This window comes from Rutidosis leptorrhynchoides, chromosome 5 (genome assembly GCF_046630445.1).
Source record: "Rutidosis leptorrhynchoides isolate AG116_Rl617_1_P2 chromosome 5, CSIRO_AGI_Rlap_v1, whole genome shotgun sequence".
In the NCBI taxonomy this organism is placed as follows: domain Eukaryota; kingdom Viridiplantae; phylum Streptophyta; class Magnoliopsida; order Asterales; family Asteraceae; genus Rutidosis; species Rutidosis leptorrhynchoides.
Genome location: NC_092337.1, coordinates 176019528 through 176026089, shown reverse-complemented (window position 1 = coordinate 176026089; position 6562 = coordinate 176019528). Strand labels below are relative to the sequence as shown.

Genomic DNA, 6562 nt, shown 5'->3' with positions numbered 1-6562 from the left:
TTGTTATGGCCAAGATGACCGAGGGAGATGTGAAAGAGTTCAAGAGTAGATTGGTGGAAAGCATTGTGTCGCAGCCTAGTAAAGTAAATAGTCAGGCCAGTTCTAAGTCTAAGAAGTCACTTGGGTATAGACAGAAAGAGAACCCTACTCAGAGTGGAATCGAGTCGAATCAGAGGGTTTGGTGTCATAATTGTAGATTGACACATAGTGGTCCTTGTTCAGCTTTAACGAAAAGATGTTTGAGGTGTGGAGAGGTGGGACATGAGATTTAAGTGTGTTCGCTCAGGGTTAATGTTTGTTGGAATTGCAAGAAAGAGGGGCATCGATCAGCGCAGTGTCCTACTAGTAGAAGGTCAGGTTCTGGGGTGGGATCAGGGGTGCCGACAATGTCAGTAGCTGGGTCCTCTGTTTCGACAACATGACAGAAAAGAAAGAATCCTTCCTTTGCAGAAGCAAGAGCCTTTCAGATGATAGTAGATGCGGAGACTGATACCAACTATGCGAATGCAGGTATGTTTTGATATAATCCGTATTAGCCTGTATGTTGTTTAATCTGTTGAATTGATTTGTTTAATTATGTTTTAGATTATGTGTTAATATGAGCTAATGCTTGTGTGGATATGGATAAGTTTCCTTTCTTTTGTCGCGTAGAATGAAAGCAGAGACCGTAAGAGTAGGGATTGGGTAGAAATTCTCCAAATTATGTTGTTTGGAATGAAAGAATGATTTAGGATGATGTACTTGCGCCTGGCCAACGCAAATACATCGTGGTAAATCATACAGAAGTTCTGAGAACCGAAGGACATCTAGGATGTGAAAATGTGACCTAGAAACGTTGAACCCTATAATAATTAGCAGTACTGTAGTAGCCGGGAACCCTTGTTTATTATGCCTATCTAGATTCCGAGAACGGAATCTTCTTAAGGGGGGTAGATTTGTAACATCCTGATCAATGGCCTAGATGAAATGAATAAATAATATTATTTTTATCATATGATTTAAATATGATATTTAAATTATGGATAAATAATAATGACTAAATATAAAAGTGAAAAAATAAATTATGAGTTGATAATTTATTAAGTGGTCAAATGAACGAGTTTGCTACGATGGTTATAGAAAATATTTGTTTCTGTGATTCGGGCTTCGTTAGAGCTGCCTAAATGACACATCTAACGGGAAAAAAAATAGTTTATACAAATATTCAAATTGTGAGGCGTAATATAAGCGATGGTCCATATGCCTTCTATCTTCATTTGTTTCATATTGCAAAATTGGTAACGCATAGACATACACCTGCGCATTCCAAATTCACTCTTCTCTACTTTTTATCACTTGATTATATTATATAATTATAATCAAGATCAAGATTGCTATGCTCTATTCATATTAAAAAATCATCACAGGATCATTCGGTACATTTACTTCCTTAATGTTCTTTCCTTTAATTTAATTGTTGATCTTGATAATAATAAAAAAAAAGACGGTGGCTACTGGTTTGTAAGAATTAATAAGGCCATAATTAAGTAATGATGATTGTATTTTTCTTATAGATGATAATGATTAATATGTAGTTATTATGAGTTTTGAGGATTTCATAACGAATAGGAGTAAATGAGCAAATATGTGTTGTTTGCATGATAAGGTTGAAAATTGGTATATATTATGTTCTAACATGTTCTTATGATTTGGTACAAAAATATAAATAAATGATTAGATCTTGTGGATTATTAGATGTATGATAAAATTGATGATCGCTATAGATTATATATATATATTATTAATGGAGTATATGTTATATGCATGACTTGTTTTTATTGATATTTCTTGAAACAATAATTTTAGGGTTTATGTCAAAAAGTGTGTTAAAGGGGTTTTGGCATGAATCTTGTCTGAAAAGCATTTTTTAATACTTGTTTGATGTTATAAATATGTTGTGTGAATTTTGTGTATAATCAATCCAATGCTTTTGATTCAGTATATATTTGAGATACGATGATTACTGACTTGAATTGTATTATTCTCAGGAGATAAGAGTAAGCAGAAGACTCAGTAATATTAGACCACTGAGTACTTGTGGATATCGGTGAGTGGAACTATTGATTGTATGCGAGGTGTATATAAAATACTATTAAATTTTACAAGGAAATACTATTACATACGATACAATTTTACACAAGATATTTATTTATTTATAGAATGGATATACTTAAACCTTGCTACAACACTTATAGGCAGTGTACCTAATCGTACAGTAGTGTAGTTTTTAGTAAGTCCGGTTCGTTCCACAGGGAAAATCTTTAAACAAAGCTTAACGCTATATTAGTTTACTTTTATAAAAATACAAATATATATATATAAGTAATATTATTATTATAAAGGGGGGTTTTTACCGTTTAATGACCGGTTTGTCGATTTTAAAACTTTAGTCGCAGTTAAAACCAAATGTAAAATAATAAATAAATACAAGACTTAAATTAAAGCGTAAAGTAAATAACGATAATGAAATTGCGAATAATAAAAGTGCGATAAAATAAACTTGCGATAATTAAAAAGTACGATAATTAAAAGTGCAATTAAATACAATAACAATAAAAATGCGATAATTAGAAGTGCAATTAAATATAAAATAAAGGAAATTAAATGTGAAATAAAAGAATTATGCTTATTTAAACTTCCGTAATCATGATGTTTGACGTGTTGATTTTAGTTTTATGCCCATGGGTTAATTGTCCTTTGTCCTGGATTATCTAATATGTCCATACGGATTTTGTCCATAATAGTCCATCAGTCATAAATATAAAGAGCGAAAGCCTTCGTCAAATTATTCTTATTCCCGAAGTCAAATATTCCAACTAATTGGGGATTCGAATTGTAACAAGGTTTTAATACTTTGTTTAATGAATACAACAGGTTATCGACTGCGTGTAAACCAAAGTTTTACTACTTTGTTAACAATTACACCAATTACCCTTGAATGTAATTCACCCCTGTTTCAACAAGTCTATTAACTATTAATCCAGTTCCGTATCCGGTAAAATGAATAATTATTGGTATTTATAGATATCCCGCCCACCGTACCCAGTCAAGCGTATGTGGTTATATATAAATACGTCGAATTATAAGTTTGTATATTAAATTAACAAGGTATTGTTTAGTTAATATAAAACCCATTAATAGCCCATAGTCTAATTTCCACAAGTGTCGTTCTTTTGTCCAAACCCCAATTATGGTACAAAGCCCAATTACCCAATTTTAGTAATTAGCCCAACATCATGATTACTTCGGATTAAATAAGCATAATAATAACTTAGCTACGAGACATTAATGTAAAAAGGTTGAACATAACTTACAATGATTAAAAATAGCGTAGCGTTACACGGACAGAATTTCGACTTACACCCTTACAACATTCGCTAACATACCCTTATTATTAGAATTATAATTAAAATTAAAATTAAAATTAAAATTAAAATATAAATATAAATATTTACGTATTATGAGAGAAGAAGAAAAAGGATGGTTTTTGCGATCAGAATTCGGTTGCTTTTATAGGGAGTTTCAGAAATTGGGGCTCCGCGACTCGCGGCATTTTTTGCCTTCAAACTCCGCGAGTCGCGGAGTTTGTAAATACAGCTCACACAATTTGGAGTCTTTCTTGCCGACGGTTTTTATTTATTTATATAATATATAAATAATTATAAGAATTATTTAAATATTATATTATATTTATGTGCATAGTTGACTTGTAATTTTTAGTCTGTTGCGTCGAGCGTTGAGAGTTGACTCATGTCCCGGTTCCGGATTTTCGAACGTCCTTGCGTACAATTTAATATCTTGTACTTTGCGTTTTGAATCTTGTACTCTTGTAATTTCGAGACGTTTCTTATCAATAATTGGAACCTCTTTGATTGTCTTTTGTACTTTTGAACTTTTTGGTCGTTTGCGTCTTCAATTCGTCGAATCTGTCTTTTGTCTTCACCTTTTATTATTTAAACGAATATCACTTTTAAATAGAACAATTGCAACTAAAAGCTTGTCTTTCTTGAGGAATAATGCTATGAAATATATGTTCGTTTTTAGCATTATCAACTATCCTTTCGAATATTAGTATAGAGTAGCTAGTTGTGCTACTGTTGCCCTGACCGCCCAATTAGATTGCCATGATAGTGTATTGTTGATAAGTTGTGTTGATTATATGAATATATGTGCACCCGTTGATTCGATCTTGATTTGTGAGGTCGGATGCCGGGAGTCAGTCTTGATTTATGAGGCTGGACTCATGAGGTCAACCTTGATTTGTGAGGTTGGGTTCGAGTGTTACTATCTGTGTAGTATAGCTTTGAATGACGCATCCGTTATGTCTGGATTACTATGTGAAGGAGTCAGTAACAGGAATTATCGATGGACTCTAGCATGATCAACTAGGGTTGCAGGTCAGGCCTGGCCGCCGGTCCTCTGGGATGGCAAAGTTGTTTGTTGTTAGTTGTTACCCACAGTTGTATGATTTGATACTGTATACTAATGCTATTATGATAGTTTCATTCACTTAGCTTCGTGCTAATCCCCCTCATCTTCCCTGCAGGTTGATGATTATTTCATGCTACTTTTTGGGTGAAGATGGGATGTCTAGTGGATATGTTTGGCAACCTTTGGAACTCTGATGTCGTGATTTTGTAATAAAGGAACTGTTTTGTTAAGCAACACCATATTGTGGGTGTTTAAATAATAAATGCTTGTCTCTAATGAATAAATATGTTATGGTTGTTTTAAATACTTCCGCTGTGATAAAAAAAAATCCGAGGTGTTATAGGATATCCTTCCATTCTCGCACATGTGAAAGAACTCAAAACCAAAGAAATTGGATTAGGAGATGTTCTGGTTGTTAGTGAGTTTCCTCAAGTATTTCCAGAAGATTTGCCTGGACTACCTCCGCATAGACAAGTTGAATTCCATATTGATTTAATTCCAGGAGCCGCACCAGTTGCCAAGTCGCCTTATCGATTAGCTCCTTCAGAACTGCAAGAACTATCAAATCAACTTTAAGAATTATTAGATAAGGGATTTATTCGACCTAGGGTTTTTCGTGGGGTGCTCCAATCTTATTTGTCAAGAATAAGGACGGATCTTTCAGAATGTGCATTGACTATCGAGAGCTGAATAAGCTTACAGTCAAGAATTGTTACCCGTTACCAAGGATAGATGATCTATTTGACCAATTGCAAGGGTCAAGTGTTTATTCCGAGATCGATCTCAGATCAGGGTACCATCAATTGAGAGTCAAAGAGGACGATGTGCCTAAGACAGCGTTCAGAACACGAAATGGCCATTATGAATTTTTGGTAATGCCGTTTGATTTAACCAACGCCCCTGCAGTATTTATGGATCTGATGAACAAAGTCTTCAAACCGTATCTAGATAAATTCATCATAGTGTTTATCGATGATATTTTGATTTACTCCAAGAATAAGGAAGAGCATGAGCAACATTTGAGATTAGTGTTGCATTTGGAAAAAGAGCAGTTATATGCTAAATTTTCAAAGTGTGGTTTTTGGCTCGATTCAGTCCGATTTTTGGGTCATGTGGTTAATAGAGAAGGTACCCATGTTGATCCTACCAAGATTGAGGCTATTAAGAATTGGGAAGCGCCCAAGAACCCTTCTCAAATTTGTCAATTTCTAGGACTTGCTGGATATTATAGAAGATTTATTAAGAATTTCTCCAAGATAGCAAGACCGTTAACTGTGTTAACGCACAAGGATAAGAAATTTGAATGGTCCTCAGCACAGGAATCTGCTTTTCAAATGTTGAAACAGAAGTTGACAACTGCACCTATAGTATCACTACCTGAAGGAAATGAAGATTTTATGGTTTATTGTGATGCGTCTCGACAAGGGTTAGGCTGTGTTTTAATGCAATGACAGGAGGTCATTGCGTATGCATCTCGTCAACTGAAGAACCGTGAGCAGAATTATACAACTCATGATTTGGAATTAGGAGCCGTTGTGTTTGCGTTGAAAATATGGAGACATTATTTATATGGGACCAAGTGTACTATATATACAGATCATAAAAATCTTCAACCTATTTTCAATTAGAAACAGTTAAACATGCGACAAAGACGTTGGGTGGAGCTTATAAATGGTTACGATTATGACATTCGATATCATCTAGGGAAAGCGAACATTGTAGCTGATGCATTGAGTCTCAAAGAAAGGGTTAAACCTCTGAGTGTTAGGTCATTGATGTAACGATCCAACTTCGTTTTACCAAAAACACGCCTTAAAAAAAATTTCTGATTAAGTACATCTGGATGGCATCCATTTATCTGGACGGCGTCCAGTATCGAAGGCCAGGACGGCGTCCAATCAATTGGGATGGCGTCCAAATGAACTGTAAAATTCTGTCCCCGAGGTCCAACTTCCGCGAACGGAAAACCCGCTTCCCGACACTTTTAAACGAAATGACTTTCACAACATGTCATATTAAGTAAAACTAAGATATTTTCACAATAAAAACAAGTTTTACTACACCGGGGCCCACAACGACCCGTCTTACAGTA

At 34.6% G+C, this 6562-nt stretch overlaps 1 long non-coding RNA gene across 1 annotated transcript; it reads left to right on the top strand.

Annotated features, from left to right (window-relative positions):
* Window positions 1-1268: 1268 nt before the first annotated feature.
* Window positions 1269-4760, top strand: LOC139850632 (uncharacterized). The gene is made up of 3 exons (XR_011760098.1): window positions 1269-1415; window positions 2028-2086; window positions 4586-4760. It is a non-coding gene; the product is annotated as an uncharacterized lncRNA (long non-coding RNA).
* The last annotated feature ends 1802 nt before the right edge of the window (window positions 4761-6562 follow it).